Below are 14,085 nucleotides of genomic sequence, written 5' to 3' on the forward strand. Positions count from 1 at the left end.
CATTTCTCTATACCAAATTTGGAGGGTAAAAAAGTAATAAGAAAATTACAAAGATTATTTTACATAATACTAAAATATACTTAAATATGAAATATATGATAGATACAACATGAGAGCCTCCTATTTAATGAAGAAAAATAGATTTTTTAATTAATATTTAGAATATCAAAATTATACTCTGAGACTCATTCCTTAATTTTCCACAACTCTCCAATGCACAATAAATCATTTTTACCTCCTTTCTTGATTGTATTTATTAGGAATAAAATAATATATTTAAATTCGTCACCTCTCCAAGAAAATGTATATATCATAGATTTACAGAGATGAAATCAAACAAGGTGTAAAGATTGAATAAAGAGAGGAGATTGAAATTTTCTTGATATCCCACCCGTCTTTACTCTCATTTGTAAAAACCCTTCCCACCATCAAACCGTTTCACCTTCATTTCCCCTTTCCTCCCTCTCTTTATTTCTCAACCCCGAAAGATAGAAGGAATGCAGAGGCAAAAGAAGGGTTCCACTGCAAAAAACCCTTAAAAACAGAGAGGAAAGATCAACAGAGGGGTTAGGGTTTAGTACCACTGGCAGAGGGTGATGTGAAAAAGGAGAATGTTAAGTGGTCTCATTTGGGTTTATTACTCTGATTGATGGAAGCGAAGATGTGTTCGTTCACCAATCAGCACACCCAGAAGAAGCAGCAATGGAGGTGGGTGCAACACAAAATTCCAAGAAAGAAAACCCCACTTGTAAAAACCCTCAAAACTACTCTTCTTTCCCACCATTTTACTCGAGCCCACCGTCAATCCACACTCACATGTTTCCACCTCCCACCATTTTACTCGAGCCCACCGTCAATCCACACTCACATGTTTCCACCTCTCGATTTTTTATTTCTTTTATTCAAGGTTTGCAGAGCAGTAGAGAAGAAAGCGCAAGAAAAAGGGAAAAGAAATTAAGTTGGAAACTTCTCTCTTCTCTCTATTTGTATCTCTGTAAGTGTCGTTCTTAGCTCCTAATTTTTTTATATTTCTGCAATTGTTTAACTTTTATGGTGTCACTTAGCTTGAAATTTTTGGGGGATGTGTACATTTGTTAATCTGGGATTGCTTGTGATTAATTTGTGGGTTTTTTGGTTGAATCTTGATTTTCTTTGGCATGAGGAATGAAACTTTTGATAAGAAAAAAAGGAGGAAAGTGATATCTGTTATGGGTTGTGTCTTAAAGTTAGTTCAGCGAATGTTTATTCATTTGAAATTGTGAAATCACTTTAAATGACCTTTGTTTACTCATTAATTAGGAACCAACCCACCCTCCTTATATATGCTTCTTTTGTTTGCAACTCTTCTTTTACTATATTAGTCATGGCAAATTTTGGCTGTCAAAATTTCCTTGGTCCGCATCTTTATTTAAATAATTGATCAATTTTCTGGAATCTGTGTCCAGATATGGAAGGCTAAGGAGTGTCTGAATATTATTTCTAGCAGCAGAAATGTCAGGCTAAAAGCTGACATCATTGATGCTATTACTATTAGCTTCCAAATCTTGGAGTCAACCTTCTCCCTATGGAATTTAGGCAAATAAAAGATCCTATGGAAATCATTAAGTTGGCAATTACAAATCAAACTGGAGCTTATCTAAATGTTGAAGAACTTATTTGATCAATTATTTGGGATGGATGATCAAGAATTTGAATCCGAATGCCAGGAGCCTAACTAACCATCACTGAGTCTACCTATACTGTTTGTTGCATAGTTATGGCATTGAGTGCAAGAATCTTGGCCAAAGGAGGGAGCTGTTGCTGACTAAGTTTCAAGAGAAGCACAAAACACTAAGTTCAGGTGATTTTTCTTGTTAGATAAAGCCTTGCAGCTTTTATCTATCTTCAATAGAAGTTACTATTTCCAAATGTGGTTTGCTAGGAATTTTTATTGTTCATTGACATGCTTTTCTTTTGAAACTTGCTGCGCTTATGTTGTTTCAAACCCAGATAAATGCCCTAAAGAACCTGAAGCCCAACCAACATTCTGGAATAAGTGGAAACTCAAAATTAGAACAACAGAAGCATGTAGCAGATAAATCAAGGGTATTGGAGAACTTCATTCCTGTATCTATGATCAGCCACACCAAAACCCTTGTATTGTATTTGCCCTCTAAAATAATGCAACTTGCATTTATTTTATGTGAAAGAATTTTAAACAATCTTAGTCTGAATAAGTTATGTTAAGTTTTTTTTCTAATTCTAGAAAAAAAATGTGAAGCTTTATAATCAAAGTATCAATGGAGAAGCTATTAATTTGTGATTCTATTAGAGAATTGAAGTCTAGAGTAAACTGAGTTGAACATTATTAGATTTCCTAGTTGGACCTCTTATTATTAGTATTCTTGTCGTTTCTATTGTTATTTATTATCATCGGTAGGTGAAGGTTTGTAGAAGATTGGGTTACCAAAACAAAAAATAGATAACTGGAGATTTGTTCCTTAAAATGCCACGTTAAATATCTTGTGTTTAATAAAGAAAATCTACTTTATGTAGTAGTGCAAATGGTTTCTATCTTCCAGGTAATACTATGATTTCAATCAGAAAATTGAAGGTGTTGAAGTGTGGCTATTTGAGATGTATGATCAAGAATTTGAATCTGAATGCCAGCAGCTTAACTTATCATCACTGAGTCTACCTATGTTACCTAGACTTACTTAAGTGTTTGAGTCCAGAGGTCAAAGCAGTGACTGAAGAAGCTTTGCAATCATTTGTGTACCATGAAATTTTGGCAAGTTTTCTAAACTCATTGCTCTTTTGCTACATTGTAGTTGCAATTTCTGGTGCGCTAGTACCCATAATATTCTTATATTTAAAGATTGGATACTTAGAAATCTGCAAAAAGCGTGGTTTCACAAGCTATTATATGTGGGCTTGCCCTTTGTTGTAAGGGGAAGGTTACATTTTGTATTGCCACCCACAAATTCAGAAGACATCAAAATCATGTATACTTGGGGAGTGGTAAGTTTGGTGGTTGTTTGATTATGGACTGTAGATTGCGAGTTGTGAGGTAATTTGTCCCACTATTTTACTTGAATTATTGTCTTAGTTTCAATTACTTGTCCATGCTAAGAAAATCTGCAAGGGAAAATATTGAAATTGACTCACAAAAAAGATGACGGAAAGAGCTCTGAAGGCATCTGGCCAAACTGATCTTTCTAACAATGCATCAAAGCATCTGCTGTTCATGCACAAAGTAATTTTGTTGTCAAAATTGCGAAGTTTGCTTGTCCTTTTCAGTGTTGTAAGCAAGGATTCGTTTTACTTTAGCATCTATCAAATTTTGATATTGTTGTCATTGTCCTACTATATCACAATTTTATGTGCATTTACCTATGTATACAATTTCAGTTTATTATGTCGTGTCCTACGCCTTTATTTCATTCTTTGTGCGACTCTTTTCCTCACACGGATGAAGAAGAATTGTGGCTGCTGCTCCTGTTTCTTGGTTCTCAAACTTACTGTGTTTATATAGCTGGGTGGAACAATATTTTCTAGTGAAGGAAAGCTTCATCATAGTGCACATACAGCTTGCATGCACTGCTGCTGCTGCATTCTGATGGTTGCTGGAAATCGTTAGCTTTGCAGACAATGCAAATTTTTTAGCTATGGACAAGTAAGGATTCTCCTGTGTTCATAGTAAATCCTCTCCATGTTTATTTCATTTTCCTAAATACTATTCTATTTTTAGTTTTGGTGATTTAGTGGTGCTATCGGGCTTTCATGCTATTCGTAGATGTTTTGGATAGCCAAAAGAAGAAACAAAAGATGAGAAGGAATGTTGGGGTTTTGGTGTGTTAACCCTCATTTCTTCTTTCTTAACCAACCTTCTCCCCTTCATGGTTGGGGACAGGGGCACTTCAGGAAATAGTACTGCTTATTGAGTATAATAAACAACAATTAACTGGAGGATGTGACAGAAGCGGAATAAGTTGGTTGAAATATGCCATGTGATATAATTTCATGTATCCTTTAGATTTTTTATTTTCTTGCATTGCTTGTGCAGCATTGTAAGTTGAATGTTTCTGCGAGCTAGCTAATATGAGAAAGGGAAATTAGGGGAGAGAATTGAAGGTGCAGAGCTTGAATAATTGAAACGGTTGCTTGTTAAACGTTTAGTAGTTAGCTGCAACACGATTAACATTTTGCTCTAATGGGTCGGTGTTTATACATGTGGAACAATAAGACTTTGATCAATTATGAATTCTGATGTTAGCTTAGTTTATTGGTACTTTATTTCTCTTAAACGCAAAATTCTGCATTGGTTCTTCTTTATGTTGTATATAGATTTTCCTTTTCTTCTAGTATAATTACGGCTCTTAAGAATGAAAGAGAAGTTATAAATAGTGCCTTCAACAGTTTCTGTTCATATGATCTGATGTTAAGTATGATCTGTGTGCAGCGGCTGGCCATAATTGTTATATTTCAGCACTTTTTGCCATCTTTTTTTTTACACTTTTCTTTGCTGCAGTTGATACTACTATTTAAAGATAATTTGTTGCTTGAAAATTACGTTTTATGAAATTCTTCCAAGTTAGCTGATCAAAAGTTGATGGATAAAGTGGCGTTCCATTCTCTAGAACATGGAATGAAAAATATGGCTGTGACTTATGATGCGAACTTTCATGTGATCATTTGCAAGGCTGCTAAGAAAGAAACATGGTCCTTTTGATGTGCCAATATACGCGGATCATATTCGATATGTGCCAAAGCATGTGTGCTGGGTCAAAAGCTTGAATATGAAGTCTTTAGAGCACGGCCTCCTCTTTGGTAGATTACTTTTGCTGGATAAACTATGTATTCATTATCACAAATATAAAGAGATATTATTTGAAGTTGATGTTGAAACTCAATTATCATGTAGGAATGTGGTGCTTCAAAATGAGGCTGCTAATGCTGATGAAGATCTTGAGCATTTTGAAGGTTGTGAGTTTATTCCAACTACATATAGCGGGATTTTGAGAAGCATGGGTGCTTGAGTTTTACATTTAAAATCCAAAAAAAGGCATTGCAAAATTTGATCATTACTTTGCATGAACACTATATAAGAATTATATTGAGATAAGCAACTGGTACCTTTATGCAGATATGCTCTTAGTTTTATTTTAGTGTCACAGGTTAGTCATTGTTTCATATGTATACTTACTACTATACTTCCTCAATTTCATGAGCAATGCAATGCAGATAAAGTAGGCTGGTGGAGCTCATGGCACTTGCCTCACATGTCCACCCCTTGATAGTTGCAGCCATATCGAAATAATTTTCATGATTATTGTTTGTGAGGTGCATGAAGTTTGCTGCATTTTTTATCTTTGGTTTGCGATTAATAGGTATGTTTCGCAATTCTTACATGTATATAAGATTTTCTATGCTCGAATTTATCTTTTCTTTAGTTTCTTTAGCTCATTGTTTCTCATTAATACATTTTGACATTTGAATTAGATCATAAAGAGGCACAATCTCTGTAGACCGTAGTTATGAAAGAGTTGTTTCAGAAAATAAAGGAAGATTTGACTAGGAACTTCCAAAACTTTGATTTATTGTTGCTGCTTGTGCTCTCTTTGTATTATGACATGTTACTCGTATTGGATTAGAGTGACTTGACAAACAATCTTTCTTTTAATAAAGTAAAAGAGATTGGAGCCCAATGTTCATTGTGACAATTGAATTAGATTAATCGGGGAATTAATGTGTTGGAATGTGTGATGTGTGGGGACTAAAAAAATTTATTTGGGGGGTTGACAATTTTTATTGAACACTGAAACTTGTGAAGGATGTTAGTGTCTTGAGAAAAATATGCGAATTATCCTATAGTAGCACTTGAATTTTTGATTGTTGTCTTGTGATTTCCCTTATATTAATAAGAATTTCTGGTATAAGTCGAGTAAGTAGGAGAAACTAGCACTGGTGGCATGTAAAAAAAAAAAGTTGTGTGAAGTGTGTTCCATTGATCGCATCAAATGAACAATGTTCAAGAATCAACACAAAAGCCTTTATGTGAGCTTTCGGATCAAAGCACTTTTATTTAAATAGTGCTCCTATATTTCTTTTGATTGAGGGCATCAAACTTAGTGTGTCATTCTAGAACTTGCTTGTGTAATACATTTTGAGTTCACATTCTTGTAAGATTGGTGCATGAAAGTGATAAGGGCACTTAGGAATACCCCATTACCTCAAAACACCTTGAATTCAATTCACCCATAGAAAAACTCATTTGAGCCTTGGCTTTTCTTTTGCTGGTTAAACCATGTTATAAGCTGATTCACCCCTTTCTTGATTATCTCCTGAAATAATTTTTGAACCCAGTCAAGGGAATGGTGCTGGCTTGGTTGCTTGTAAATCGACTTGAAAATGAGTGAATGAAATGAAGTTGCATACGAGGGATGCACTCCTAGCCCCAAGGAAAAGAAAAAAAGAAATGGAATGAGGAAATGAAGAAACGAATGATGAAACAGAAAGAAAAAAGAGAAGAAGAAAAAAAAGAAAAAGAAGAAGAAAAGAAACGAAAGAAGAAAAGATTGAGAAAAAAAAAAGAGAAACAGAAACAGAAAATGAAAAAATTCGAGGTGTTTGATTGTTCAAGTCTCTTGAATCGAGTTGAAGGGCAATGAGGTTGGAAGGATAAGCAACTAGGTCGGCATCACTCCTTTGAATTGATAAGCCACAATTCGGCCTATCTTTTGCCATACCTTGTCCTAAACCCCATTACAACCCATGGAAAGACCCTTTGATTCATGTATTAATTTTCATTTCATTGGTGGAGGAGATTTGATTCACAAGCAAGCCTATGGTAATGGCATTCTATGTATTGATCTGAGTGGAACCCAAATTCCTAAACACTTTATGAGTGGAGTGATACAGTGATATCCTTGTGAGAGTGTTGAGACTTGTTTCATTTTATTTTGATAAAATCAATGGGATACTTGTGTGTTGAATGTTGTATGTGGGTTTTAAGTGCTTGTCTCAATACTATTGGCTCTTCTTATACTATTAAGTCTTATTAGTATAGGGGTTATACTTGAGTGACATGAAAGGAAATTTGAGAATTGCTACTTGGATAATTCGTGTATTTGGATTGAGACATGCTTGGGGTCGGTCATAGTTTTGAGGGAATCTGATCTGATAAGATATATTTTAAAGCTCCTGTGCGTTCTTATTTCAAGTGATTGGAAAAGATTTTATTGCATACTGTAGTGATGTTAAGTTACCCCAATTTTCTTGAGGGTGGGAGTGGGAGTGGGAGTGGTAGTATAAGATAGGTAATAGTTTTTGACAAATCACAGTTGGAAGTTATAGAAATGAGAATTAACTCGTGTTATTGTGGTGAATGAATTTTTGTGTGAAGTTTAGAGCTAGCATGTCTTGTAATTAATGTTGTGATAGCTCCTTTATGCATTTTGTTATAAGGTTCAGAATGTATTTCTTCTCTCTACACAAATATCTTGTTTGCAGTTTCTAATTTGTTATGTTGCTTTCCGAGTGTTAATTGGAATGACATTTGAAAAAAGTGACTTGCCTTGTTTCTCATAATTGGAATGACATGAGGAAAAAACTGCCTTGCCTTCTATAACTCATTCTGATAGATACCTTATTAATTAAAATTAATGTAAACTAACAATTAATCATTTCTTGTGCTATGCTCTTACGGCGACAGCCTTGTGGCCACGTAATAAGATTTGACAGGGAACGAAAACAACTATTGATCTGAGAAGTAATCTAGCGCCACATAAATTCACTTTACACGGTGAGAACATTCTACTATAGCTCTTTCTCATTTGTACTCCAACCTTAAAAAGAAGCAGGATTAATAAACAAAGTGAGTTTCATTGTTTGTGTTCTTTTCGAACCATTCATTTCGTTTTGCTTACAACCTATTGAAAAGAAGCCAACGAAGTTCAATCCATTGGTTTCTTGTTTTAAATTTATGAGATGCTCTTCTGATTGATAATCTTTTACTAATGGTTCTTTAATATGTTTTGTAATTTGTTGAAGGTATAGCTTTAATATTTTACCCGTTTGTGGTTCATGCACAACTTTATAGTCAAAACAACATCATGGAATTGGTAAGGACTGTCTTCCACCACTTAAATCAAAAATATTTCTGAGCATTGTTCCCTTACAATTTATCTTGGAAAATGCTTCTCATAGATACAATAGCAAATCATTATCTAATTTTAATATATCAAATAGCTCTTCTCTTCTTTGTGTTGATTATTGTTGATGAATTGGCAATGACTGCCTTCCTCTGATGGGTTTGCAATTCTTTCTTTCTTTTTTTATTTATGAATAGTTTGAAATTATTAGTAATTTTCTTTAAAGAAAAGTATAAATTAAGCAAACCCTTATTATCAAAATATTTATATATTTTGTACAAATAGGATTAACCTATCTTTTTGTCTTTTTTTTCTTAGTGATTTAGACTAGAATAGGCATTCATACATAAGAGTATCTCTGGTTTTGGGTATTGCAGTAAGACATACATATTCTTTGTTACCTTTCATAATTTAAGGGGTGAATATCATCATAGACATATTTCAGGATGAGGTATAAGATTATCTAATTATCTTACAAAAGCATTTAAGTTTTATATGCATATTATTCTCATTAACTTGTTTATTAAGCATAAGGAGTTTAGATTAACCATTTTTAGTTAAAATGTATAAGTTAACCAGATATAACTTATCATGACTATATTTATTTTAAAGATTCTATTCTCTATTGCACATGTACAAGTAATGAAAATTCATTAGACAAATATCAGTTTTGATTTCTCTTTCATTTAATCAAATAAAAATATTAAGTTAATGTCAATGATGATTCTCATTTTACTTCTTGTTTATCTATATTATTAAAATTAATAATTTATACACTTAGTTAGATAACAAGCCTTTTAATTTATTCCTTTTTAGTAGTTCAATGTAGTCAAGGGAACGTGATCATATAGAGGTTTTTCAATGCCTCGTTATCTTTCATGCATTCTCTTCTCTGTTATTATTATTTATCAAGGCTAAATCCGTTCTAGTTATCATGATATTCAAATGTATTTAAGTTTTGCACAAGATAATTATTTTTGGTTAATTTTATGTTAATAAACTTTTATTCATGCTCTGTCAATACATTTTGATAAATTTGGATATTTTACTAATAGAATTTTTTGTTACATATGAATAAGTTGTTGCAAAAGGTAACTCATCTTCTTGTTTTGATTAATGGTCATTTCTGCTTCTATCCCTATTTATATTGTAGGTATTAATCATAATTACTAGGTGGTTAGTTATTAATTAGTTTTATTTAATAATGATTATCCATATAACCTACAAATTATTAAAATCATTGATATTTCTTTTTATATTTATAATTCAATTTATATTATAAAATATCAAAGATTGAAAAGTATAACATTTACATAATTTTTTGTTTATACTTTTTTGAAATTTTTTAAAATATTACACCGAATATAAATATAACATAATTAATTTATAGTATTTTATACTTTTTGAGTAATTGTATGGCATATTTTAATTATATTTATATGTATTTTCAACATAAATAATTTACTTTGTGAAATGAATGAAAAGTAGAGGGGATAAAGGGAGATGGGATAGTATTTATTGTACTATTTTAATTTAAATGGAGCATCGTGGATATTATATTTTCTATTAATTATTTTTTACATTTGCACGGTAATATATTTACTAATTAGAAAAGGATTCATCAATTTTATTATATCTTTTTCTAATGCCTCTAAGCTATGACGAAATAATGAGCTTAATATTTTTTGAATTTATGGTCCCAGCAATTATAATATTCAAGATGGTGTTTGCGCAAGTTTATTAATGTTCTAATCTTATTGGGAATTCATAGGTTATTAATATTCTTTATTAAAATAATTAATATGTTGTGTGCATTGGTTTATTGATTATCGATAAAAGTCGACAAAAATGAAGTTATGGGGTTAATTTTGCATTTTGTTTGGTATGAAAAAAATTATAAATGGGTTCAATGAAGAACAAAACCCCTCCTTGTGGGAACAAAAAAGCAATAAATTTTAGAATTAATTATATTTAAACTCTTCTCAAAATGTGAAATTATTCTTTGAAAATTTTAATATATATTACACCGAATAAACATATAGCATAATTAATTTATAGTATTTTATATTTTTTGAGTAACTATATGGCATATTTTAATTATATTTATATGTATTTTTAACATAAATAATTTACTTTGTTAAATGAATGAAAAATAGAAAGGATAAAGGGAGATGGGATTTTTGTTGCGTTACATATTATTTTAAATGTTTTCTAATTTTTATTAATATTTTTCTCTATTAATTATTTCTTACGTTTGCACGGTAATATATTTACTAATTAGAAATGGACATAATATTTTTTGAATTAATGGTTCTAGCAATGATACTATTCTAGATGGTATTCACGCAACTTTATTTTAAATTTTAAATTTATTATAATTTCGATATGAGTTAATTAAAGTATTTTCAAACTAAATTGAAAAACAACATGAAGAGCTCAGAGCTCAATTACAATAAATTTAATAATAAAATCCTCTAAATTTGTATTTAAATTGATATATAATAATTTATTTATACTATTCCTATTTATATTACATATGTTAATTGATTTTGTTAATTCATGATTATTAGATGATTAGTTACTAATAAATTTTATTTAATAATAACTATCGCAACTTATATAATCCTACAAATTACAGAATTATTGTATGAAATATATTTACATTAAAAAATAATCATTTATATAACTGTTAAAAATCTACATAATTTCTGTTAACATAATTTTTTGTTTATGCTTTTATACTATATTTATAGTTATTTTTTAACATAAATAATTTACTTTGTTGAATGAATGAAAAGTAGAGGGGGATGATAAAGGGAGATGGGATTTTGTTGCCTTACATATTTTAGGGATTGCATTTATTGTACTATTTTAATTTAAATGGAGAATCATGGATATTATTTTCTCTACTTTTTATTAATATTTTTTCTATTAATTATATCTTACTTTTTTTCTATTAATTATATGGCATAATTCTATATTTATTCTCTGTCTCTAAACTATGACGAAATCATGATATAATATTTATTGAATTTATGGCCCCAGCAATGATAATATTTTAGATATATTTACACAAGTTTATTTTAAATTTTAATTTTTAATTTTGGTCTAAGTTTATTAAAATATTTTCAAACTAAATTAGAGCTCACCTACAATCCTTGAAATTTGTATTTAAATTGATTTATAATAATTTGCGGTAAAAATTTATTAATAATTTAATTTTAAAAATAATTTATATTTAACATAAATAATTATATTAAATAATTTAAAATATTACCATTTTGTCTTTTTCTCAGTTTTTTTTATCAGAATTAACAATTGTAATTACTAAATTATGGGCAAAAAAATGTTCTAACCTTTTTATTGGGAATTCATAGGTTATTAAATTAATATATTGTGTGCATTTTGCATTTTGCATTTTGTTTGGTATGAAAAAATTATAAATAAAATTACATAATTTATAATTTTTTAATTTAATCTTATAACTTATTTTTTATTAATATTTTGCTCTAATTAATTTTTCATTCTCACGGTAATATATTTACTAATTAAAAGAAATTGAAAGAACTTACCAATTTTATATTTTTTCTGTTATAATAAAATTATGAACATAATATATTTGAATTTTATGGTATTTATTCAAGTTACTATTATTTTAAATTTTAAATTTGATTAAATATATTATTATTATTGAATATATAATTTAGAGACTTGGGCTTTTTTGGTTTTTTTGACTGCAAAAATTTCGACCACGCAGACTTAGGCTTAAAGCTTCAGAATTGGGCCGCAACATTTCACTGGGCTGCTCCAGCAATTTGCCTCACATGTCCTTTATGCAGGATATGTTCTTTAAAGCTACTTTGCATGAACACTATATAAGAATTATATTGAGATAAGCAACTGGTACCTTTATGCAGATATGTTCTTAGTTTTATTTTAGTGTCACTGGGTTAGTCATTGTTTCATATGTATACTTACTACTATACTTCCTCAATTTCATGAGCAATGCAATGCAGATAAGGTAGGCTGGGGGAGCTCATGGCACTTGCCTCACATGTCCACCCCTTGATAGTTGCAGCCATATGGAAATAATTTTCATGATTATTGTTTGTGAGGTGCATGAAGTATGCTGCATTTTTATCTTTGGTTTGCGATTAATAAGTATGTTTCGCAATTCTTATATGTAAATAAGATTTTCTATGCTCGAATTTATCTTTTCTTTAGTTTCTTTAGCTCATTGTTTCATTAATACATTTTGACATTTGAATCAGATCATAAAGAGGCACAATCTCTGTAGAACGTAGTTATGAAAGAGTTGTTTCAGAAAATAAAGGAAGATTTGACTAGGAACTTCCAAAACTTTGATTTATTGTTGCTGCTTGTGCTCTCTTTGTATCATGACATATTACTCGTATTGGATTAGAGTGACTTGACAAACAATCTTTCTTTTAATAAAGTAAAAGAGATTGGAGCCCAATGTTCATTGTGACAATTGAATTAGATTAATCGGGGAATTAATGTGTTGGCATGTGTGATGTGTGGGGACTAAAAAAATTTATTTGGGGGGTTGACAATTTTTATTGGACACTGAAACTTGTGAAGGATGTTAGTGTCTTGAGAAAAGTATGCGAATTATCCTATAGTAGCACTTGAATTTTTTGATTGTTGTCTTGTGATTTCCTTTATATTAATAAGAATTTCTGGTATAAGTCGAGTAAGTAGGAGAAACTAGCACTAGTGGCATTTAAAAAAAAAGTTGTGTGAAGTGTGTTCCATTGACCGCATCAAATGAACAATGTTCAAGAATCAACACAAAAGCCTTTATGTGAGCTTTCGGACCAAAGCACTTTCATTTAAATAGTGCTCCTATATTTCCTTTTGATTGAGGGCATCAAACTTAGTGTGTCCATTCTAGAACTTACTTGTGTAATACATTTTGAGTTCACATTCTTGTAAGATTGGTGCATGAAAGTGATAAGGGCATTTAGGAATACCCCATTACCTCAAAACAACCTACCTTGAATTCACACATAGAAAAACTCATTTGAGCCTTGGCTTTTCTTTTGCTGGTTAAACCACGTTATAAGCTGATTCACCCCTTTCTTGATTATCTCCTGAAGTAATTGAACCCAGTCAAGGGAATGGTGTTGGCTTGGTTGCTTGTAAATCGACATGAAAATGAGTGAATGAAATGAAGTTGCATACGAGGGATGCACTCCTAGCCCCAAGGAAAAGAAAAAAAGAAATGGAACAAGGAAATGAAGAAACAAATGATGAAACAGAAAGAATAAAGAGAAGAAGAAAAAGAAGAAAAGAAGAAAAAAAAGAAAACAAAGAAAAGATTGAGAAAAAAAAAAGAGAAACAGAAACAGAAAATCAAAAAAATTCGAGGTGTTTGATTGTTCAAGTCTCTTGAATCGAGTTGAAGGGCAATGAGGTTGGAAGGATAAGCAACTAGGTCGACATCACTCCTTTGAATTGATAAGCCACAATTCGGCCTATCTTTTGCCATACCTTGTCCTAAACCCCATTACAACCCATGGAAAGACCCTTTGATTCATGTATTAATTATTCTCTTTTCATTGGTGGAGGAGATTTGATTCACAAGCAAGCCTATGGTAATGGCATTCTATGTATTGATTTGAGTGGAACCGGCATTCTATGTATTGATTTGAGTGGAACCCAAATTCCTAAACACTTTATGAGTGGAGTGATACAGTGATATCCTTGTAAGAGTGTTGAGACTTGTTTCATTTATTTTGATAAAATCAATGGGATACTTGTGTGTTGAATGTTGTATGTGGGTTGCAAGTGCTTGTCTAAATACTATTGGCTCTTCTTATACTATTAAGTCTTATTAGTATAGGGGTTATACTTGAGTGACATGAAAGGAAATTTGAGAATTGCTACTTGGATAATTCTTGTATTTGGATTGAGACATGCTTGGGGTCAG

At 31.1% G+C, this 14,085-nt stretch overlaps 2 long non-coding RNA genes across 2 annotated transcripts; one reads left to right on the forward strand and one right to left on the reverse strand.

Moving 5' to 3' along the window:
- Positions 356–5,312, forward strand: LOC105171229. The gene is made up of 6 exons (XR_002287794.1): positions 356–748; positions 908–994; positions 1,755–1,840; positions 2,562–3,655; positions 4,682–4,809; positions 4,904–5,312. It is a non-coding gene; the product is annotated as an uncharacterized LOC105171229 (long non-coding RNA).
- LOC110012580 lies at positions 6,114–13,756 on the reverse strand. Its single transcript, XR_002287795.1, has 2 exons — positions 13,135–13,756; positions 6,114–6,211 (listed from the first exon to the last, which is right to left on the reverse strand). It is a non-coding gene; the product is annotated as an uncharacterized LOC110012580 (long non-coding RNA).

This window comes from Sesamum indicum, linkage group LG9 (assembly GCF_000512975.1).
Source record: "Sesamum indicum cultivar Zhongzhi No. 13 linkage group LG9, S_indicum_v1.0, whole genome shotgun sequence".
NCBI classification, from domain to species: Eukaryota; Viridiplantae; Streptophyta; class Magnoliopsida; order Lamiales; family Pedaliaceae; genus Sesamum; species Sesamum indicum.